The sequence below is a fragment of the Falco peregrinus genome, chromosome 1 (assembly GCF_023634155.1).
Source record: "Falco peregrinus isolate bFalPer1 chromosome 1, bFalPer1.pri, whole genome shotgun sequence".
Lineage (NCBI taxonomy): Eukaryota > Metazoa > Chordata > Aves > Falconiformes > Falconidae > Falco > Falco peregrinus.
Window position 1 is genome coordinate 106676167 of NC_073721.1, and position 25280 is coordinate 106701446.

The following is a 25280-nucleotide window of genomic DNA, read 5'->3' on the forward strand; positions in this document are numbered from 1 at the left end:
CTTCTCAGGGAAGTGGTTAAGTCACCATCCCTGGAGGTACTTAAAATATGTGTAGATGTAACATTTACTCAGGGACATGGTTTAGTGGTGGACTTGACAGTGTTAGGTTTATGGTTGGACTCAATGATCTGAAGGTTCTTTTCCAGTCTACATGATTCTATGATTAAGCTGAGATACAGTGAGCAGGGCTCTGTCTTAGTCTGATCTTTAGGAATACCAAAAGCCAAAGCTGATTTCAGGAAATAGTTCTTGCTCCTGTAGCAGAGCTAAAACAGAAAGGGGCTTACTGACATCCATGGATACAAGGGTGGATTTTTCTGTACCTATTGACTTTTTTTCAAATTAAATGTTTTGATATAACATACATTCTGGCAAATAAGAAACTAAATCATATATTAACTACAGCTCAGCAAGTTAAAATGCCTTTAAACATACGTACTAGTAATTAAACTTCTCCAAAGGAGCTGTTTATTTGTAGATTTTTATAACCTGAGGAAACCCTTGCCAAGTAGTTAGGCTTCTGTTAACCCAGGCTAAAGATCTTTGATTCCTGCATAAAACTATAACTTTGCATTAATCAATAGTGCAACTTTTAGGTGAGACATCCCAAACTTCCTAAAACTGCAAGAGCTGGAGAAACCACTGAGTTCTGGACATATAATAATAATGGCTTATTACTCCCATTCTCTACTCTTCCCAAGTCATATCTGATTTCTGTAATTCTTAGCAATTTCTTCTTTGCAAATAACCTCTCTTTATAGCTGCATTATCTTTTATTTCTCTGTCACTGTTTGAAGGTGCAAAAAGATGACTTGAAACTTTCTTGTGACAGCTGAAAACTTTGTCCATAAATTTGGTAACTTAAAAAAATGGGAAGAGGTGGTAGTTAGGAGGGAACAGGTTCGAATTCTGAAGGAAAAAGACTCTCAGAGAATACAGAGCTAGAGGTATACTTGAGAGAATGGACCCGAGTCCGGAGTCCTTGTCCAGAGCCTAGGGAGTGAGAGTATTAACTGGTTTCAGAAACCAAACTGTGGTGTCAGCACATAAGACAAATCTTGGTTCATTTCTTCTTTAGAGAGGACTGTCATGGCTTGATCATTAGCTTGACCTCGGTAATGGAGACTACAATTCAAGAGGCTACCAGAGGGAAAGAACCTCCAGATTAACAGCTGTTGCGCTGGTGCTGCAGGCAGTGGTAACAAGCCTTCCTGCATTGGTTTGAATCCAGGGAAGACAGACTCCACATAACATAGCAAGAACTGGATTTTCCATGAGATGTCATAGCTCTGTGCTACAAACTGTGTAAATATCAAGATTTTATTTCTGTTTTTCTCAATATCGTATCATTTACTTCTATCTGGATTCATCCAGAAGGTATGTTGGAAGGCAACATCAGTGACTTTTTACTTCTTCACCATGGTGGATTATACTACAAAGTAGATGAAATAGTGATATAGTGGAAAAAAAACCCTAAAACTCTGCTGCAGACAGAAACTACATAAATAACAGAAACATTAACACCGGAGAAAGAGCAAAGGGCCGGAGCTTAGCACTCAGCACATTGAGAAGGGACAGTTAGTACCGATATAGATGAGCTCAATAAGAATGTAAATAAGGAGCCTTCTAACAAAGACATGCCAACTGCTAAAAGAAAACAAACTAGGGTGAAATAATTGTGGTAGTAGATCAGTGACCTCCTACTCCAATGGTCCCCACCCCGAAGAGGGTGGAAGAGGGTGGATCCCCCACCTGGGATCACCCTGATATAGATTAAAACCAGCCCAGTGGGCATGTATTACCTGGGCATGTTTAGAGTGGGCAGTAAGGAAGGGCTCATGTTAGCCAGCAGATGTTTTAAGATAACAGAAACTAAATAAAAAAGACGGCTAATGTATGCAAAGATAAACAAGAACTTCAGGTAACTGCTCAAGAAGGTGAAAAGTACATCTTGAAGAGGTGCCAGAGGGATATTCTGAGTGTTCGGAAACCTTATGTGTATGCATGACTTTGTATAATAAATATCCATGACTTTGTATAATAAATATCCGTCTGCTAGTGAAACGGTGTGCAAGTTAGGAGGAGCGACCCCCCTTGCACCCGGCTCCACAATAAACACACCTGCTTTGTAACTCCTTGAGTTGTAGAGTTCGGTTCTCTCAAAGCATTATCTGGTTTAGCTTTCTGGTTCTGTCTTCTTTGTGGTTTCCTGTTTAACTGTTTCACTGACTGTTTCAAAGTTAAATTTTTCTCCTAAAGCTTTTGACCTTTTGAAAATGTTTTATAATGCATTTTTAGTTTCTCTGTACAATGTGGCTAAATAGAATCACCAGGTTTTTATTCAGTACAAATAAAATTCTAAGTGAGACTAGTGACCTTCAGGGGAAAATATTTGCCCTTTCATAGACAAGTTTTTCCCAATTTAAACACAGAAATGAGGTAACAGTTTATTTTCTAACATTTAATGTACCATAAAAGTATCTCAGTATAAACTGTGAGATCATAGTATGAACTGAGAACTGAACTCAGTATGAATTAGCAGATACTTAATCTGACACCTTCCAAAAATACAGTTTGCATTTTCACTCAGATTTACTTCAGGTGACAGAGCCTTGTGGCAGACATACACAAAGCTCTGTATAGCAGCAGAGTGTGGAGCAGTGAAGGGTGAAGGGTGGAAGAAGTAGATTGCTTTCAGTAATGATGACTGTGAGCCTACAGCACTTGCAATGATTTGGGATCTATGAAATACATTTACTGCCAAAATGTAGACAGGAGAGTGTTATCGATTTGTTAATAAGTTAAGACTGATTGACTTTATTTGATTGATTTATTGATTTTATAAAATTATTTTATAAAATTGAAAAATAGAAGGATAAGTAATATATTTTAATGAAACTTACAGTTGCACAGTAAAAGCTGCTATGAGATCTTCTGTACATCCTGTATCAAGGCTAGAAGAATGGGCTAGAACCATTGTTAAGACTTAGGTAATAACTTTAGGGTTTGAAAGGTTTCTTTGTATTTGACCAGTCTTCTGTATGTAGAAGGTGTATTGAAATGTCAGAATATAGGATTAATGGGAACCGGGGAGAGTTGACTGGAACAGCTTGTAGTTACCTGCCAAGAAACCGTGAACTTTAGTAAAAGGTAATTCCGGCAGGGGGAGATCGCGACCACCGACTCACATACCACCTACCCAAATCGTACCCCAGACCCATTTCTAGACCTTTCTAAGCTCTACTGCGCAGAATCGGATATAGGAGGAGAATATGTTAATGATTTACAGGAAATATCATGGTTATGCATGAATACTTAATGAATATGCATGAATAAGTTCTATATATGGTGTCTAATTTTGAGACCTGGTGTGCGTTGATCATGAGAGGACTCGCTCACGCACCCGGCCGTTAATAAAGAAGTGTCTGCTTATCTACATCACATTGGTGTCGATAAGTTCTTCATTCCGAGATTCCGGTAACAAGAGCAGTATTTGTTTGGAGTAGCTGAAATGGCGTGCAGCATCCCAGGGATAGACTTTGTCATATACCTTTTGCTGTGAGCTCCTATAGACTATCAGAGAACAACCACCCAAGCTGCACAGTCCTGGTATAGTGCATGCAAATTATGCTTATTTGTTGCATGGCTGCTTAAAGCAGAGGCCAAAACTGGAAGGCAACATCAGTGACTCATCCTTTGGCCTGACTGCAACCATCCAGGGAATCCTGGAGTCACCTGCAGCTGTACCTTGGGTGGCCAAGCAAGCCCAGAGCACACTACTAGCATTCCCCAAAGGGCACAGAGCGTGCTGTGTTTCTGGAGACATGCTAGTCACCCCCAAGATAGCACCTGGCTGCATTGCCTCTTCTTTCTCAGGCAGCTACAGGCAGTTCAAGGCTCCTTCAGGCTTTTGCTCTCAGGCATGGACCTTCCTCTGCACTTGGCCACCCCACTCTCAACAAACTGTTCTTCAGAATGTAGAGCTGACATGGGCCTGTGCCACGGTAAAGCTTCGCATCTCAGACTGTACACATGCACTGGCTGAGGGCAAATATCCTCACAAAGACAGAGCAGACTTGCTGCCTGTTATTCCATGAACAGCAATACAGTTTCTGCATGAAGTATTTCTTCTGAATATTACTTCTGAGTAAAGAGATGCTTCTATGAGAACTTTCCAAGAAACTGCACAGCAAAGAATGTTACTATTTTAAAATATTGCTTCTACTACAGTCATGTCACACACTAGGGATATCTTTTGAGGTAGGCAAAAAAGCCTGTGCCTGGGGAATGTGAATGAATCTGGGGAATATTAATCTTAATATATTACACTGATTATCACAATCTTCCACCTGGCAATAAAAACTGTGAATAAATACAAGGCAACACAAGTCTTCTCTTGCATAAAAGTCATTTGCCTTTGTAAAGATTTTTTTTTCCAACTTTTTTAATGATCGTTTGCCAATGTTGAAACATTAAAATGACAAGATCAGGATCTGTCTTGCATATTATTACTCTGCTCAAGACACTCTAAAGTTTCTTATGGCTTGCAGTGCAGTTTCTTACAGCTTGCAGTGCTCCAACACTTGCATTTTCCTTGCCGGTTGAGCAAGTTACATTATAGACAAGTGACAACAGTTCCTGTTCCTCCCAATTCCATCTTACCTGAGCATTGATTTAAAGAACGAAGTCAAAATTTCTGAGTGACTAAGTATCCTTTATTGGCAGCGCTGGGTGCATGGGGGATCGCTCCACCAAAGTCATGCACACCGAGGGAACCCCTCAGCCCCCTCCTTATACAAGTCACTCATGTCTATTCATCAACTTTCCGGGAACTCATTAACATATCTCACACCTGGACAATCAGCACATTCCATTCAAGGACCCAGCACATCTTCAAGTTAACAACATTAGCATATCTTGTGCCTGGACAATGTCCTTGAGGAGTTGTCTCTATGCAGACTCTATTCCTTAGCGGTCATGTTTAAAGTCTCCATCTTCACCACGCTGCATGTACAACAGGAATGTAAGACAAAATGTCCCTTTTTAAAGATAACCAACCCAAGGACTTAGCAGTCTGTGCATCCGTCATGTTGCAATAAGGGTCCCTGGACATTTCCCAACTTTAACTAAACATAGGTGCGTCATCCTTTAGATAAGTGGTACAGAATTCACTATTCAGCACCCCCCACCCTTTCTACTACTGATTCCCTTACACAAGTACTAATATAAAGAAGTTCCAGTGTTCAAGAGCTGTGTATTGCTTTGTTCCATGTACATTGCTTAGTGCATATTCATCGCATCCTTCAGTCTGCACAACTGGGCTGTCACTTGAGAAGTGCATTTCTCCCTTAATGAGGTCCAGACTCATTTATCTGGGGGAAAAATAAAAAGAAGTAAAACCAGCAAGGTCATTTGCAGTCTCTTAACAATGATAGTGCTATCAGAGCTTTAAAATGAGTGACAACATTAATTCTCTAAACTTTAAAGTCAGTATGGGGGACAATGCAGCCATCAGGAACAACACAGAAGCTGTTTTTCCAGGGGGGGAACCAAACAAAGAAGGAAAGTGCCTTTCTCCCCTTAAAACATCAATACTATCAAAACTGTAGGTCAGAAGGTGACCTGTTTCAAATTCTGAGCAAAATTCATCACTTGTCCAGTAGGAATATGACTTCATCAGACGTTTAAAAGACATTTCATTGTCCTCTCCTGTCACTGTTACAATGGCATCACACTGTGGAATTCCAATCACTTTTTTCCCCAACTTCCACTCCCCCCTGCTTTGAAACCAATGAGGATTCTTTATAATAATCCAAGGAAATCCTCTTCCTAGAGCAATGTTTCCATATTTAACATGTTAGGACATATTTAAACCTTGGTATTTGAATACATATTTTCAATAAAGGATCACAGAAAAACTAGTGGAAATAAAGATGTATGATACACAAACAACAAAATGTGTGTTTCATACACTGTTGTTGTCTAAAACTCCCAAATTCTTGAACTCAGATTTAGTGCTTAACTATATGTGCACAGAATTTAGGTCAAGTTGACCCTCTACAGTTGTCAAGAATGACAAATGAAGGGACTTCTAATCAAGAGAGTCAGATTTTGGAGAGACACAACAAAGAGCATCTTATCTTCATGATGTAAGCCATGCGCACTTAAACTACCTTGTTTATGTTAGATTCTGATTAAGTTAGCTCTTATGGTCTTCAGCCTTGCCCTAGGAGTGAACCACCCTCATTATAATACTAAAAATGACACCCCCTAAGGGAAAGACCAGGCCCACTGAAAGACCCTTCCTCAGAGAACATGCATGGTAGCAAGATAAGTTAGGTAATGGATATGCCAATGTGTAGCCAATGATCTATACTGACCTGCCCTCCGGGTAAGATTTTGTGTATAATGTTTGTAACTTTGTACCTCGATAGGCTAGATTTGTTTGCTAGCATCCAGACTTGCGCAGCTCTGTAATAAAACAGTATCTTGTCTCAATGTGTAAGATCAGCTTGTTGCACACCGGGAACAGACTCGCATTTTAGAGACAACACTATGGTTCGGTTGCTGTCTCTCAAGTTGTTTCATTCGGCATGGACAAGACTGGTACTGCAGATCATTCCAAAGAGTGCATCAGGTACCGCGCAAACCACAAAAAGTTGTTGCTCTCTCCCTTAGGTGAAACAGTTTGAACTCCTACCCCCAGGGTTAGTTTGCACATTGTTTTGGGAGGCTTCTCTGTCCAGCAGTAACCTATCCACATATGGGTGAGTTCCAAAGCATAATAATCACATAGTTGTGGTGTGATGTGGTTGAACTAACAAGCACTGTTTGTCATAACCTAGTGTCTGCAAATGGCCATGCATATGAGTGCTGGCATCTCAAAGCAGAGTCTGCTCAGAAGGGTAAATTGCTTATTTTAGCATCCATGGAGGAGGGAGGGCAGCTGTGAAGTCTGTGAGCTGCTTTGTCCCAGGAATGGTTCCTCTGTGTATATATAACAAAATGCAATCAAGTTTTGTTTGCAGGGTCTGTGGTACTCACTGTTCCCATCCATCTTTCTTCAGGCAGACTATTACATCTTCTCCTCCTCTTCCTCTGTTTAAGCCAGGCTTTCCAGTTGTTGTCCAGCTTAGCTTTCAGTACCACTCGCTGCCACAGGTGATTGACTGCTATGAAGAAGGAATTTTTAAATATTCAGTTGCTCTTTCCTATAGCACCTCCCTCCTCAGAAAGAAGCACACATTGCAAAGATCCTTCTCTCTATTTTTAAATAGTTCACATTAAATGTTATAATACACATGAATTATGCAACAGCTCTGCTAAGTTTATGGGTAGAACATATGGCATATTTCACATATCAGGATTCTACTGGGAAGTGCTCATTTTGTCAAAATCCATGAAAAAGAATAGTATTAGGTGAAATATACATTTCTGGGTTTGGTGGGAAGTCCCACACTCATGATCACAAAGATTACACCATCATGTGTTAGTCTCCAGACTTGATCTTCTGGCAGATTTTGCTGATATACTGATAAACAGCTTTTCTGTGAGGACTAAAGTGTTGCAAAAAGTAGCCCGCAAAAAATAAAATACATCAGCACCATTATGAGTCCATCAGTCAAGGTAATCAGTCATAATGAGGGCTCATAACTTAGTTATGGTGGCCATTGATAGCCATGCAGGCCTGCAACTGCTTACTGCCCATGCCACAAAAAACTAACTCCTCTTAGCTCATGATCTGGCTTGCTGCTGCTGCGGAGTCATTCTTCTACTCACATCTTTTTCCACTGAAGAGTCATTCAGTGCTTGCCTGTCCCCGTCACAGCAGTTCATGGCAACCTGTCTGTAGTTAAAAGACCCAGAGAGCTGGCCCATGCACTGGGTTTTTGGCAGAGAGGATCTGTGCTGCACTGTCTCTTGCTGTGATCCATCTCACTCTACATACAGACCTAGTCTGTTATTCCAGACCGCACTTCTGGCCCATTAAAACTGATCCAAAATAATGCAGCTCAGTGTTTAAACATATATGAATGCCAAAATCCCAGCATTAGTCAAAGACACTTTAAAAACACTAAAAGTTTGCAAAGATAATGTAAGTGTAATAAAAAGAAGTCTTCACAGAATAGTAGTTGAAAGTCAAACTCCAGATATAGGTGAAATACATCTTCACATTCATCTGCAGGTTCTGGTGTGTATGAGGCTATGTACAAAACAGTGTGAAGAATCTAGCAATTATGATGAGTCTGATAGGCACACATCACAAATATTTAGAATTAAATTGTTCCTTCCACAGAGTCTTCATGTGCCCATCTGAATTTTTGAAGTTCCCTGGAATATCGTGCAACTTGTAATGTGGTGAAGAAGTTGAGAGAATTAGTCTGCTGGCTCAGAAACACAGTGTTTAGCATCATAAACACAGACAGTTGCTTGTCCTTGTGCCCATTTGCCTCCCAGCCCTTGCACCTCTGCTTAGCCTCTACAGCAACATACTGACCCTGCAAGTGGGGCTAGATTCACCTCTAAAATGTCTGCTTGAAATGCCCATTGCCATTGCTGCATCTCCTGTAAGAGCTCATCTTGTAAGAAGTTGCCTTTGGCCGTTCTAATAAATTTTCCTTTTGTTAAAAGCATTTACTTTCATGAAAGATGCAATAACATTTTTCATTATTTAAATCTTCTCAAAGTTCTATCAGACTGCTGAAATGTTCCCTCGAATGTGCCAATTTGCAAGTTCATGTAGTCCCTGTTAATTCTTCTCTGTAAATTAAGACTGTCAGTGTAGAAGTTTCATGACAGTATGTCCCTGTGCATCAGCATTTAGCTGCTCAAAGTTTGCTTCTTTTAGACTATTTTACCCCACAGAGGCTGAGACAAGTTCATGGGTTATTTGGCATTTCACTGCACCTCTTTATCTGGAGAGTGTGAAGCTGCTTTCAGAAAGTTCATTCAAATGCAGGTGGATTGACTGGTAGGGTAGGCAGCAGAGGGGGTGGTGCTGATCTTCTCTGGTGGTCAGCAACAGGACAAGAGGAAATGGAATGAAGTTGCATCAGGGAAAGTTCAGATTGGACATTAGGAAAAGGTTCTTCACTAAGAGAGTGGTTGGTCACTGGAACAGGTTTCACAGGGAAGTGGTCAGGGCACCAAACCTGTCAGAGTTCAAGGAGCATCTGGATGATGCTTTTAGTCATATGGGTTAGTTTTTGGTAATCCTTTGAGGAGCAGGGAGTTGGACTTCATGATTCTTATGGGTCCCTTCCAACATGAGACATTCCCTGATTCTATCATTCTGGGGTATGCTACTGGGAACTCTTGTCTGGCTTTAAAGTTTCAAACTTAATTTTGAAATGTTCTACAAGGAACAGATTAATTGCTTATGCTAAATAAGCAAATAATTTATTTGCCTTCACTTAGAGTGAAAAATAAGAATTTTGCAGCTATGCTAACAATTCTTAGATAGTACTGCTCTGCCTGTTTGTCTAATGCCATCTGGTTTAATTTATTACACATTTTTGCAATGTGTACTTTGCTATAAAAGAATATAATTGACTGCTTTTATAATCCTGTCTTAATCATGTCTTTTTCTTTTCTTTTTTTTTTCCAAGTTATTAGTAAATGTTCATAATATTCGTAAGTTCCAAGGAGAAATCTCCTAGTTTCTTGGTCTTTGCTGTATTGGTTTAAAGAAAAAAATATCACTGCAGTAAGTAGTTATTCTTATGCACAGTACAAGAAAAACAAGCTTAATTTTTGATTCCTTCTCTGTCTTCCCAAAATTACTTGTGATTTTTAAAGATTTTGAAGAATCATGGGTCACCTGCAGTGTAAAACTAATAACAAACACAGATAAAAATAATATGCATTCAACTATACCTCTATGTGACTTGTTAAGAAAAGAACCCATACTGTCCTTGCCTCTATTGTACGGTGTACAGGTCAACTCTTCAGCAAAGTTATCTCAAAGTTGCTCCAAACTCTTGTTGCCCTAACACATACAAAGAACAGGACAAAGATTGCTCAACTGCTCTGCTGAAACAGCTGTATTTCCTATTGACTATGGCTTTGCTGGTTCTTTGATCTCCTACTGATTTGCCTGTGTCCATCCCTTGTTTTACATTTGGGTAGTGCACCTCACAAACCTAAACTTACCTTATTTTCTTCTGTTTGGACACCACTTGGGACAGTGAGGATCTAGTCCGCTACAGGAAAAACTAAAATTGCTCTACAGATTCTTATATAGGACCATTGTAAAGTGGGTTTTGTTCCAAAACATAGGCTTCATTAGCTCTAGAAAAGCTCAGTCTAGGAATTTCCTTTCCAAAGTGTTATCTGTACCATCAGTTTTGCCTTTCGCTTAGGAAGCAGGCACAACTACTTTTTAGAAGAATGTACTGCTACTTAGTGCTAAGACTACATTTTAAAAACTTACTTTAAAAAAAGGTTATGTCTTTACCACAATAGGAATAAATTTGTGAATGGGAATGAATTTTACTGAAGCCATTTTTAAGAGCCTTTGCTTTCTCTTACAAGTTGTATAAGTACCTGAACTTCATATACTTCAGGGCATCATAAACACTGCCATGTCCGTAGGTGTTGAATCTTACGTGTAGACCTACAAGTTAACTGAAGGATGTATAAAACTCCACGTGGGCAGAGAGGTCCCTTCAGACTTAGCATCTGAAAGATGTTTTGTTTGTTTTAGCAAGTACTTAAAATGTTTTTATGTCTTTGAAAGCAGCCTCCACCCCCTATCTGTATTGACAAGTTTGGTTTTGTCTTTGCCAGTGGCCTATGAATAATTAACACAAGCACAGAGAGGGAACCTGTCCCCTTACAGTCACTCTTTGCAAAGTTCAGAATCCTTTCTTCAGCGTTTTCCAAGTGGCAGGTTCTGCAAAGTGTGTCTGGACACACTGCAGAGACCAGGTTTCTGCAACCATCCTTCAAAAAGAAACCATGGATCAGATCCTTCTTTTTACTCTAGCCTCAAATCCCAAACTGCCTATTACTCAGATCCTGAGATGCCTTTTATATTCCTGGAGAAACTAATTTCAAAAATGTAAAGAAAATACATACTGAAAGAGGCACAATAAATTCAGTTTTCATCCTTTGTTAATCAGACACCAGCCTGTTCCCCAAAACAGCATATGTACATTAATAGAAAACTTAAAAGTATATGTTTAAAAACAGATTTTATATATGCAATTTAAATATACATATATGGTTTAATTGTAATACACCTGTATAATTTATAGCATATATATTTATATTATTTATAACAACACTTCAGTAACAACATGTAAATTACTAAACAACCTTAGGAGTCTGGACAGGGCTCCTCTGCCTCAGGTAGCATCCTGAATGTGAAAAAAAGACACTGACAGTCTCTTGATGCTTCTTTTCTAGGACAAGAAGTCTTGAATTCCTTTCTGCTCTACAACAGAGCAGTGAATTTCTGAACTAACTATAATAATAAGGTTCTACATGTTGGTGGTTAGAATGTGGAGGTGCTTCAGATAAAGTTATATTTTCAGTCCCATTTTTCCAAGGCAAGCAATGTCAGCCCTAGCATTTCATATCCACATTAGCATGTTAGATGTATCAAAAACCTCACAGGCTGATGCCTTTGAGAAAACAAAACAATGTCTCCTTAATATACCAAGGTTTTTTTTCAGTCTTGCTACTTGTGTCTTAATCCCCAAACCCACTTTTTAAACAGTGCAGGTCCCCCAAGCATGCAGAAAGCATGTGGCCAGCTGTAACCGACATAAAATATTCTACCTACCTAATTCTAACAAGATTAAGTCTATCTCTAGGAAGGGATTAATTCTCTGCAACTCATAACAAGTTTTTGTGGTAGAAACTGCACCAACTCAGCTTTGTGTAAAGCCAGCAGCAGTAGAAGACTACTACAAAAAACAGTCCCGTTTGCCCCACAGACTCTACTAGCAAGAAACAGCTCTGAGAAGTGAGCACTCATGGAGCGTATTTTCTGGAAATGATGCTTCTAATGCAAGTGAGGTGTGATGCCGCGATGGAGAGACGGGACGCTGCTTGATGCAAGCAAATGTCAATTTATTGTACACAATCACGAGTTTATATATATTTTCAGAAGCTGCCCGCTTTAAACAGCTTGGTTCTTTAGCTAAGCAATACATACCAGGCAATCCCTGATTGGTGGTTAACTACAAACAAAGGACACTTTAATAAGTGTTTACAGTCATCAATTAACAGCAAGGTGTTACCTCTCCTTGGTACCATCCTTGGCACCATCCTTCCCCCACTCCCCTGTGCTCTCTCGGCAGGACTCATCCTGTTGATTGTTGTCTATTCACATTCCTTGTCCTCCCAGGGTTCGTGACCTACAAGCTCGAGCACATTCCCCTCAGCTAACTGATTGCCGCCCGTGGTCCTGATTTCCAGCCCGCTCCTGCAGTGTGAGACTTTAGCTGATTGTATGACCCTCCCTGTAAAAGCAACCTTTATGGACACTGAAGGTCCTGACACAAGACCATGTCAATGTGGGGCAGCAGCACACGTAAGCGTATCTGCAGTGGTGACACTGCACTCTGCCTGGGTGACACAGCAGCAGTGCAGCCAGGAGATGACCTCCCTCCAGGTGTGCTCTCTGCAGGGACCTGGGCTATCCCTGTCCCCTTCCTGACTGATTGCACACCCCTGGGCATGGCCCTGCTGGTTTGTGAACATGTTGGTTACTGTCATGGTTTAACCCCGGCCAGCAACCCAGCCCCACGCAGCCACTCACTCACTCCCCCTCATCCAAAGGGATGGGGAGGAGAATTGGAAAGGAATGTAAAACTCGGGGTTGAAATAAGAACAATTTAACAGGTAAAGCAAAAGCCACACATGAAAGCAAAGCAAAGCAAGGAATTCATCCACCACTTCCCATGGGCAGGCAGGTGCTCAGCCATCCTCAGGGGAGCTGGGCTCCATCACGTGTGACAGGGGCTTGGGAAGACAAACGCCATCCCTGCCCCTTCCTCCATTTATATACTCAGCATGACAACATATGGTACAGAACCTCTTTGGCTAGTTCAGGTCACCTGTCCCGGCTGTGCCCCATCCCAACACCGCGTGCCCCCCCAGCCCTTTCACCATCAGGGCCTGAGAAACCAAACCCCCTTGACTTAGTACAGACATCACCAGCAACAACCAAACCCTCCGTGTGCTGTCAGCATTGCTCTCACACCACATCCACGCCACAGCGCTGCTCCAGCTGCTCAGAGCAAAATTAACTCCATCCCAGCTGAAACCAGGACAGTTATGAAGCCGGCAAGGAGGCACAGAGAATAACTTTTGGGGCTGTCTCAAGTGTTGCAGAGTGAGCAGCTTTGCATCTTCATACAATCACTGTTGTGTTGAGCTGCCAGGCCACTATGGCTCATAAATCCATTTAAGAGCTGACACAGCCCAGGAAACACTCATCCTCTGTGTGATTTGGAATTCCAGTATTCTCACAGTGAGCTTTGCAGTGGGGTCCAGCAAGAGTTCTCACTTGGAATTCTTAAATGGACCTTCCCCTTCCACAATGCCTGGTATGGCAGGTAGACTTCTTCTGTGGCACAGTGGCACAGAGATCATATCTCATTTGACCCACTAGATCACTGTGACCTGCTGCATGTAATAACCCTTGTGTTAGATGCTGGAGCACATCACATGCTTCTGCCACATGTAGGTTCCAGGTTTGTATTTTATCTGGCAAGCGACAAAGATTTATATTGGCCTGAATAACTTGTCCTTGAAGATGTCTGTTCATTTCTGCCAATTGTAAATTTGTATTTGCAATACATTTAGAGTACAACTCCTTACTAGTTTTCTCCCATTTCCCCAGTGAACAGAATACAGAAATGAGTCTTCTAAGGTTGTTGGAATCTTTTGTTTCACAGGCGCAGTGCAGAAATTTACTGTGAACTACTCATCATTGTTACTGTGGCTTTAAAGACATAGACTGAGACAAACCACTTGCTACCTTATGCAGTTCCTCCACTCTCCTTAAACGGCTGAGTTGTGTAAATCATGTCTCCTGTTTCCCCCATAGACTAGCCCTTCCACAGTGTCTCTGCAGAACTGAGTGCAACCATGCACTTGCACTATAAAAAGGTGTCATGATCTTTATGCAATATTTCAATCCAAAAGCATTGTAGGAAATCTCTGCATGTATCCGTAAAGAAGAAAACTGCTGTATTCACAGTGTCTATAAAATAAAAGCATATTCCCAAGAGCCATTAATAAACTTTTTACCATTCATAACTTCATTTTTTTCATACATAAGTAGAAGTAAAAAGTATTTTCTTTTTTAAATCAGTGCTGGTTTGACATTTATACCAGGCCTAAACTTGACCCTAAAAGTTTACAAAGCATTAGAACATATAACCTCAAAATGTTTTCACTTGGAAAATTCTCCATTTATCAATAACATTGAAAATATTTATATTCATAGTATTTTTGAATAAAGTTATCTCAGAATTAAATCAGCTCTGGATAACTTTGAGTCACTTTGACCAATACAAGCTATAGCCAGAATAGTGCAGAAACCGAGATCCATTACATGGGGAACCTTCCCCTAATCTAGGTTCTGAATTAATTAATTTAATTCTATCGTGCCTGTTAGAAAAGATATATTTATCATACAAAATACATTAGTGTTACTATCTTTGTTGTAGCTTTTGGTGTCTAGTGCATATAAATTTGATATGTTATGCATATTACATGCGGACTGAATCTCCCATTAACTTCCAGGTAGTATTTTGCTAGAATAATTGTTGACTAAACACTAAAGATCTTCCTGAGGTCATTTTTGCTTTGAATTAGTAGATTTTACAGGCATCAAGCACCTCTTGCTGTCATTTCTGTTTAAAAATGTGATTAGCGTTATCTGCCTTTTGCTTTAAGAGAATCAAAATCAAAAGTGTCAAAAATGATTTTTCAGAAAGTGACACAAATTGCTGCAGAATTGAAGATTAGTCTGAAGAACATACGTTTTAGGATCATCACCATTGGTACTAGACAATTGCTGTGCAAATATTCCCATGTCACACTGAGCATGCAACACTTGTAAGACTCATACTCCTGTACAGGGAGAAGAACAGTTCTTGTTGTAGTACCAGGAGCTCATTAATTGAAAGTATTGTACAAAAAAGCCAAAGGATTCTGGATGAGATATGACATCTGTCTAAATGTTATGAAAGCTTATGCCGACCTCCACTTGAAAGGTCTAAATGTCACCTTTCATAAAACCAATTTCCTGCATATAAGTTACCAATCAACAAATTTACAGCACGTCAGTGGGCAGCTCAAAAGTGATTTGCAGACATTCTGACTCTCCTTTTGCCAACATAAGAGGCAATGAAGAATCACAAAGGGAGGAATAACCGTTGCTTTCTGTCTTACTCTGGTCAATGACTCCCATCCCATGCCAGTTTTCAGGCCCTATACTAAACCATATAGGGTATGATTAAGTGCTGAACTCTGAATTTGGTGTTTTGTTATCTTCATGAAGTGCCTAAAAAAGCATGCTGCTGCCAATAAATTTCCTTCAAGATCTGCTTCTCCAGCAAAAATTGCTTAATCTTCTTAGCCATACACTTGACTCCACACCTGTACCATCATTCTGATTTCCTTTACTCAAGCAGTTTGTCAAGCAATAAAGGTGCACACCACTGATATGTTTCTGGACAAAATATAACCCATGCTAGAATCTCAGATTTACTTCTAACTAGAATCCAGAGTTATTAACTGATTTCCTCTGTGTTTATCACAAACCCTCCTAGAGGACATTAAATGTTTGCTAATTGGATACAAGGCATAAACATTCTTGAAACACATGGGAGTCAGTATCTGGATCACAGTTTTGGCATATGTCCCTTTTTAGAGTTTCTCTACCTGCTGTATCACCATTTGTGTGTGGCACAGCTGTTTGGAAGCCCACTTTAGGTTAAGTGAATTATAGGCCACTTTCTGTTGGCTTGTCAACCTTACTGGTATCCCACACTGTCAGCATTACTTGTCCCAGCAGGATGTCCCAAAAGGAGGAAGCAAATTCCTTGCTACTTGTCATCTACAGGGTGGGGGTTTTTTTGTGTGGAATTTTAGGCCTATATCACCAGCATTCATGTACATTGAAAGCCATGTATGTTGTGAATGTCCTTCAGACAAGGCATAATAACAGCATTTTCCTAACATTGCTGGTTTAGACTGCTTAAGTTTGGAAGTTTGAGTACACTCAACAAATTCATGATGAAGCAAAGATACTGAAGACATTTAGGAATAATAAAGAATTATTACACTGGCTAAGTTTATGTGCCCTAACAACTGTTTTATCATAAGGAAAAGTGAGAAAAGTCTATGGTGAATAAGCAATTTATTAGGGAACGATCATGCAAACCCTTTCCTCCTTTTATTTCCTCTACATTCCCACAAACCATAAAAAAGGAGCATGCCTGAGACTAGGGTGTTACCAATCAGTGCAAACCCTTTTCAAACATTCATATTCAACGTGTAGAAATCAAAACCACTCACCATGAGCTATTAGCGTATTCACTTATGTGGCTGGCATGGATATCTACTTTAATCACTGTCATAGTCCAAGCGGTGTAAGCATTGCCTGGCACTAGCAGGAAGTTGCATTCATGTGAGAAAGTTTATCCACTTTCCTGCTCCTTGAGGCTAGCAGAATAGCCAAGAAACACATTTAAAGCTCTAATTCTGTTATTTTGCAAGTGTTGGAGAAGCAGATCATATTAACTTTTAGACCATAATAGTTTTAATGCATTACTACCAGATCAAAATTTCAAATTGTAGTTCCCTGACTTTTACAGACTTTCTCAGCTACATTTGTTTAAGATCTTGAAATCATTTTAAATCAGAGTCCAGTCTCACCACTCTTTATTCTCCTGTTCAGAACTGACTAGTGATTAGAGGTCTTCTTAAAACGTATATTTGTAATGACCTGAGATAATTTTAAATATATTTGCAAAGAAAAGCATGCAGTATGAATACGTGACATGGGTAGCTATATATGTGTTGACCTTGTGTTTGGAAAGATAATTTGTTCTGTTCACAGAGAACCACACTCTTTGCTGTTATTTGAAGCAATTTTAGATTATTGAGCTGATGGACAAACTGATTGTTTTGCATGCTTCAAGCTCCAGCCTTTTCACGCAGCTGCAAGAAGCCACTTTGAATCCTAAACTGACATGCTTAATTGTAAATTATTGGTCTATTTTAGAAAGGCCTGTGATGTTTGAGCTGCTAGGTGGGCACTTTGTCAGAATCCTGTAGTAGAAACAGCACTTGTTGGAAATGTCAACGGAGCAAAGAACAGAGTACAATTTGTAGATACTTTGGACAGACCCTGAAAAAGCAAGCATGGATGTCACACGGAAGACTGAGGAAAAGGGAGGATAAGAGCCCCATTTGGGTTCTCTGTCATCATTTTAGATTTATGGATCAACACAATGCACTTTACAGTGAAGGGGTGAGCTTCTGTATAGCGCATTTAACTTGAGGACAAAAGACTCGCTTGTCATAGCTAACTTCCAAAGAACATGTTGAAGTAGCCAATGAAGCAACATGTCAAAATTGCTACTCTGGAAAATTATATAGTGATGCTGTAGAAATTCAGTGAGAAGTAATTTTCTGTGAGAGAAATAGGGCTGGTATAGCTGGTTTTAGTGTGACATACTTGCAGTGTATCAGTACAATGACAGTATTTTCAGCACTGGAAGGGATGCAATGAATAGATGACCAAGAAAGACATGCCACATGAATAATCTGCTTAATGACTTGAAGTTTCAAAGGACAAGCCTGTAAATTTGGTATGGGCTTAATTATAAGTGATCTCATAACGAAACAATGAAACAAAGTGTACATGCTCATTTTTCTGGTTACATATTTCCTAGGTTTTTTGTAACTCCTTGTTGTCACCTAAAACTTGTATTTTCTAACTAATTTTAAAATAAATTCAGAACAGTTTTATGACTAAATGGCTGTCACCAAGAACTTGTAATATCCCTGCTTAATGTGTTTGACTTTTCTTTAATGAAGCTATGCATTTGATAATTGAAAGATTTTGATTACCAGAAAATGATCAGTAACTTTCCACAACAATAGTAGTGGGATGCATTCATTTTTTAAAACAAAACTCAAGACCTTACATTTTTTAAGCTATTATAAAAATCCATTATCTGAAATGGAGCTCTCAATATCAGTTTTCATGAAGGTTTGATAATGATTATATTGCAAAATATATTAATCATTATGAAAGCAATTACCCTGTGTCTGTAAAGTCATAGACTATACTCAAGGAAATTTGAAGTGCCCACGCAGAGAGAGCTATACTGTAAATTTTATTTCTCCAAAAGAAGCTGCTTATTCTATTAGGGAATCCTTTCAACTAAAACATAAAGCATAAAACATAAATGACAGTGATTCTGTAATTCATTTGTATGAATAATCACTGGGCTGCTGCTTCTGCAGCTCAGATTGTAGAATTAGGTTGCAGTGCTTCTCTGTAAAGTATTTCTCAGCAAAAATGTTGTCAGGAACAGGAGTTTAAAATACCTCTGTGTTGTTCATAGATATGTTTAAGAAGTACATTCTCAGAACAAGCAAGGGACAAAGCAGCACTAAACCGAAATTTTAACATTTCTGTCTGTCCTGGTATTAGCAAGTTATACTGTTGATGTAAAGGTGTACAGTTTTCTGGTCCTATTCCTCTGCAATAGCCAGGGTACTATGTTCTTATGCACCCACTTCAGTAGGTTAGAGTGAAACCACAAAGGCTTCATCTGTATAAGTCAAGTAAAGAGTGCTAGGGAGCATACCCAGGAGCTCGGTCATCTATACAGCCTTTATCACATTTATAGTGCCACAGCCCTTTTTTGCACAGCTGTGAGATTTAGCAGCATTCCAAATAATTCCTGGGCATGGTTCAGGAGTTAGCGCTGGAACAGGAGCCTCACTGGCAGCAGCCATCCTGGAGATGGGTGAATTCAGTACCATGGAAGAGGTAGTTCTGAGCCACCCCAGCTGCGAATAGTGACAGTCATGTTTAATTTAGTACTACAGGCAGCTGAGGTTTCTGTGGCTCTGCTGTGTTGACGCAGAGGTGTTTGCCTGGGCAGTGGGAGTGAGCCTGCAGGCACTGTGATGACTCCTGAGAACAAGTTAAATGTTCAGCACACGGCCTTGCTTTTCCTGTTGGTGTGCTTCGTAACTATTAAGCAGTTCTTCCTCTTGGTCTAAATCTCTTCCTTGGCCCATGCATTCTACTTCGGGCTGGATCTCTAGGGATACCTGAGAGCACTGCAGGTAACTGCAGCTCCTTTCCCTGTGCTAACAAGGAGTCACTGAAGGATCCATAACCTTTTAGACAGGGACCAGGATTTTTGCCTTGGCACAGGAGGCTTGCAACTGTAGCAAACAAGACTAGGTGAACTGCACACTAGTAGAAAACTTACAGATCTGCTTATTTTCCTTTCTTTGGTTATTGCTTTTCTCAATACAACAAGAGGAAAAAAAATCATTTTCACAGTGGCTTTTGAAGCAAAACCAGTTCTTGAAAGTGATGTTGCCTTGAGATAAAGATTTAATGGGGACGTTCTTTTCTGAACTTTGCTGTACAATTGCGTAGTGTTTTTCCCATGGTTTGCCTTTTCTTCCAGCATTCCTTAATATGGTTGCAGTGTAGATGATCACAATACTTCTAAACCACCTCAGCCAAGCAAAGCTACTTTCCTATTTCCTCAATTAGTTTTCATAGGTAATTGTTTTGTGATCACAAGTTTGAATTTTTGCTGTTCATTTACACCAAAGTTGATAAAACATTTAAACATAAAATTCAGAAATAAGACATTGCAGTTTCCTGACATCTCAGCTCTACTATCTCAAAGATAAAATCTTCAGTATGTTTATTTTCAGGAAGTTTGACATGTTAATACCCAGAAAATACCTGTATATCTCTCTACAGTCTGTCTCTATACCTGTCTATCTCTCTTAGACAACTGCAAGTCTGGGATTACTCTAGTACTTGTCAGTGAACAAAAGGCACAGTTATATATGGTACCAATGGGAAATCTGACTTAGACACAAAAACAACTAGGCTCAGTGCAAAGGCTGTTTCATCTTTTGGCTGACTGAAGCAATCAATAATATATTTTCTTCTTCAGTTTATTTCTTTGTCTGGTATGCTGTTGTGTCCTTGTGCTGACTGATCTGGTCAGTAGGGTCCTTAATTCAAGACTAAGTAGCAATGTCCTACCTTAATTATAAAACAAGAGGACTAAGCAGAAAGAACTAATTCACACTCTTCAACTTAAATTTAGGTATGGTCCAACATTCAAGAACCACCACAGTGCACTGAACACTTACCGCCACGTGACTGGGAAATTACCCAACATGTTACGGTCTCACAAAGGAGAACAAAACAAAGGCAGGGATGAGAATGTGACACTGTAACATTAAAGCGCCACGGCACAACCCCCTTATCAACCTCTTTTCTCCCACAGCCAGCTCAATGGCATCCACAGGGCTCACTCCAGTGCAACTGCGTCTGTCTTGTACTGGGAAACCCCAAACTGGACCTAGTGTCCGTACAGAGCCTCGCCAGTGCCAGGAAGAGGGAAGCATCACCTCCTCACCTGGCTGCCTGTGCTCTCACTGGTACAGCCCAAGGCACATCTGGCTATTTATGCAAGGCATGGTGATGTCTCCTGTTTCCCTTGTCCACCACAACCCCCAGATACTTTCCTGCAAAGCTGCCACCTCAGCAGCCAGCCCCAGCCCCAGCCTACCTTCATGCGTGGGGTTGTTGCATCTCAGACACAGGACTTTGCACTGCTGAGCTTAAGGTCCAAGCTTAGATTAGGATCAAGTTCAAAGACTGAATCAGTGGCTGTTTCTCCTCAGTATCATACAGGGGAGTGCTTGGATCCAAGGATCCAAGAACTGCAGCAGTGTCATGTGTTGGATGAACATTCAGCTGCTGTTGTGGGGAGGGGGAAGCAGCTGCATTCCAGTGCAGTTGCTTCAACTAATTGCCAAATACTGGAGACATAGGGTGAAAAATAACCCTGCAGTTTTGGCTGTGAGGAGCTGGTGTGAGTTAGCGAGCCTTCAAAAAACCAACGTCAAGACAGTTTCTGTAACATATTCTAAACTTGTAGCTTTTGTTGTTTAAAGCTTAACACAACATGCTGTTGTATGTCTTGTACTGTGGTATCTTTCCCACAGTAATTTTTCTCTCACCAGTGGTTTCTTATCCCAGTCTTTCCCTTTCTCTTCCACCTTTTAATTCACTTAGAAAACAGAAACCGTGTCCTTATCATCAAAATCCAGTTTTCTTTACAGTATGCCTTTTCCTATTCCCCTCATTTTAATATTATTATTAATTGTATTATCAGATACAATTAATCGTTTCATCAGAGAATAATATTAAAACCTTCTTAATTTTGAAGTGTGTTTGTCAGGTTCAGAAAACAACTGCATATCTTTTAATTCTGAGGTTCAAAGAAATCTGAACAAAACAACCAACCAACTCATCATAAAAAGCGTAACTTGTAATTCACCATGCCTTCTCCAGTCCTACTTATGAAAATAATGTAAAACTGGATTACTCCTGAATTGAGCCCAAAGAGTTTTGATGAGGCAAACAGGTCAGATGTCAGAGGTGAAAAGGATCCCAGAAGAGTAGCCACATACCCCTACATACTGTGTGACACATACGTGATGAAATTCTGTTTCAGTGAGAAAGTTTCATGAAGAATCTGTAAGAAGTTCCTTGTCTGGTTTCTTCCTTACAGGGGCAGAAGGAAGAATATTTAATCCTCTGTTATCGCCTGCTAGCTCACCTGCTCCTAGGCTGGCCCTATGACAGCATCCCTCTCCTTTTTGCTGCACTCATTCCTGCGCTACTCAGGTTCTCTTCAGTGCCTTGTTCCCTGTGTGGTATCAGTATCTCTTCAGCTCTGCATCAACAGCTATCTGACAGGTCACCTTTCCTTCCTTCTATTTCCATTACTGATTAGACGTATTTAAAGGTCCATTTGTTCTGTTTCAGCTACTAACAGCCTGATCAGGATAGCTGTGCAGTATGCTATTAACAGCTTAAGCACTACCACTAAACTGTGCATTATTTTGTGTGTGTGTTTAAACATTATTGCTTGACTGCTACATCCACTCACTGTGACATTAGTTGTTAAAGATAAGCATATGAACAATTTGATGATGCATAGAGAAAGATAGTTGGGGTTCATCTGTGAACTTGCACTGAAAATGTGGAATGACATCTGTCATCCAAGGTGAATATGCAAATTACTTCTGCTAAGTAGGAGAAGCGACCAAAATACTAGGCTGATTCTGGAGAGGACGGGGTGATCAACAAAGCAAAGAATCTCTTCTGTGCTTGATCTGGGGTTTTTTTTGTTGTGCTTTTTGTTTGTTTATTTTTGAATTCAGAATTAAGGCATGTTTTCATTATAACAGCTCGCAGAGGTCCATCAAAAAGAAGTCAAGGACTATGCTTATTCTCCATTTACCAACTGTGAGTTCCTGCCCAGAGGTGATCTACACAGCTGAAAACTATCTCACTCTAGGACCAAACTGGTGTACTTTGGTGTTTGTCCTTGTTTTGGGTCCAGACTTTTTGGTAAATTGTTTGAGAAATAGCTTTTTGCATTCTGTAAAAACTGATAGAAAAGAACATACACTAGAGGGCAAAGCTCTGTCAAATCTGTGTGGTATTAAGCCTACAGTAAATAACAAGTAGTATTAGACTCAAGCAGCGTAACACACTGAAGAGACAAGATATTATGAAAATAAATGTTAATGAGATCGATGTTTAGTTCTCTAAACAACTGAATGAATCCTTTGCTAGCAATCATTAAGTATTGCTAAAACACGCATTCAAAGAGAGCTCAATGAGGTCAGGAATTATTGCTAGGGTTAATATCAGGTTAAAAATGGATGTAGTCCACAGCAACCTACAGCAGAGTTCATTCAGCGTGTGACACAGTGGTTGGATAGAGAATCAGGATGCTGGGGTTGTGTCCTTCATGTGAGTCACACTGCATCTTTTATGTGCAGCTTTCCATCCTACATGGGAAATTCCACTTCTAACAAAGTATTTCTGATCTAGTTATTTATCCAGAACCTTGTACTGGGTTTGGCTGGGGCAGAGTGACTGTTCATCCCAGCAGCCCGCGTGGGGCTGGCTGGGGTCTGTGCTGGGAACAGCGCTGAGCACACAGGGCTGTTCCAGTCGCTGCTGAGCGGGGCTTGCCCAGAGCCAAGGGCTTTGCTGCGCCTCAGCCCACCCCACCAGCGAGCAGGCTGGGGGGCACCAGGAGCTGGCAGGGGACACGGCCGGGACAGCTGACCCCAGCTGGCCCCAGGGACGGCCCCGACCATACGGCGTCACGCTCAGCATGTAAAGCTGGGGAAGCAGAAGGAAGGGGGGGCGCTGGCAGGGATGGCGTTTGTCTGCCCAAGCCCCCGTCACCCTGATGGAGCCCGGCTGCCCTGGGGATGGCTGAGCACCTGCCTGCCCTGGGCAGCGGTGGGGGAACTCCTGGGTTTGCTTTGCTGCTGTGCGCAGCTTCTGCTTTGCCTCTTCAAGTGTCTTTGTCTCAGCCCAGGTGTTGGGAATGAGCAAGTGGCTGGGTGGGCTGAGCTGCCTACTGGGGTGAAACCATGACAGTCCTGTAAAGCCTGATAGATCCAGTGTCTTTCAACGATCAGGGTCAACCCCCCCCCACCAATGTTAAAAAAAAAAAAAAAAGAGAGAGAAAGGGAAACACAGCTAGAAATTCAACAGATTCAACAGTTACCCTTTATAACATGCTTTTGGTTTCATATATGTTGGTTTAATGCATTAAATAATCATAGAAGTTTTTATTTACTAAAGATTGATTGGTTTGCATTAGCCTTTAGAATCTATTAGTTACCTTTTTTCCAATCCCCCATCACTTAGGTGTGATACTAACTGAAGAAAGGTGTACAAAAATTAAACACATCTGTGTTGCTGAAATCTCCCTCAAGGTTCTTGAAACCTTGCTTTGTTTACAGTGTGTTATTTCAGGGTCTTGTTTACTATGATTTAATGGTAGTCATTCTCATCATTTTATGCTAATACACGTTACATACAAAAACATGGGTAGGGCCTCTTCCTCAGGATTTTAGCCAAGTCTGCTATTGTAAGTGCTGAGAGAGAAAGACAAAACTGTTAAAATCTGGTAAAACCGTAAATGTCTTGCTCCAAATTTTCAGGTGTCTTTGACAATGCTAGGAGATTTAAACCACTATATTCTGGTTTAAAATGCAATTTTCAAATTTACATTCTCCATTAACAACCACAATATGTTCAACTTCAAAACCCTTCATAGATCCACAACAGATACGTGTTCTTCAAAGCAGGGAACATAGGGATGAAGCTGTCTGTTAAGAAGGGCCGTTAAAAAGATAAAGTACTGGGAGGTAGAGTGTAGGTAGCTATAAAATACAATATAAGCAGACCAAAGTAAACAGATTAAAAAAAAACCACCCTTCTTACTGTAAAACTACAGCAGCAAAAAAGGTGAAGTCATTTAACAGTGGAATAAAGGAGACTATGAAGAGAATAAAATGTCTGAACAAGTGGAAGGTCTGTCTGGGCAGGGAGTACAGAAAAGATCACAAGCTCTGTTAACTGGAAAAAATTAATAAGGTCAAAAAGTTATTCCTCAGTAATCTTTGCTAAAGAATTACAAATAGTAAATACTCTTTCAAGCACTGTGTGAGTAAGAAACTTACCAGGAAGTCTTAATACTGACAGATGTTCAACACGTTCCTCGAGCACTCACAGAAAGTAAGTCTGTAGAAGAAAAATTAAATTAATTCTCTACATTAGTGTTCCTTGTGTAGTAGCTCCCACACCAGAGCATTTCTCCCCAGAGAAAGAGGAGGAACTGCTTCAGAAAGAAGCATCAGTAGAATGTGTTGAAACAGCTAAGTTGAATAGTATCACAAGATATCACAAGATCACAAATCACAAGAACCAGCTGTACCCACCCAGAAACTAACAGAACTCCACTGTGAATTTGCTGAAGTGTTAAGTAATAGGTTACACAAATCAACCTCAGTATGGAAGGAATAGAAGGAGATGAAAATGGAGGAATGCAAGGCAGTACAGGTCCATAGGTTTCCTATTTATACCAGGCAAACCTGTAGAAACAGCAATCAATAACGGAACTTGAATGGCATATAGATAAATATGATATACT

General features: G+C 40.3%; 1 long non-coding RNA gene across 1 annotated transcript; it reads right to left on the reverse strand.

Annotated features, from left to right (window-relative positions):
• Nucleotides 1-4307: 4307 nt before the first annotated feature.
• LOC129785557 (uncharacterized) lies at nt 4308-24954 on the reverse strand. The gene is made up of 3 exons (XR_008749653.1): nt 24811-24954; nt 7045-7172; nt 4308-5372 (listed from the first exon to the last, which is right to left on the reverse strand). It is a non-coding gene; the product is annotated as an uncharacterized LOC129785557 (long non-coding RNA).
• Between the last annotated feature and the right edge of the window lie 326 nt (nt 24955-25280).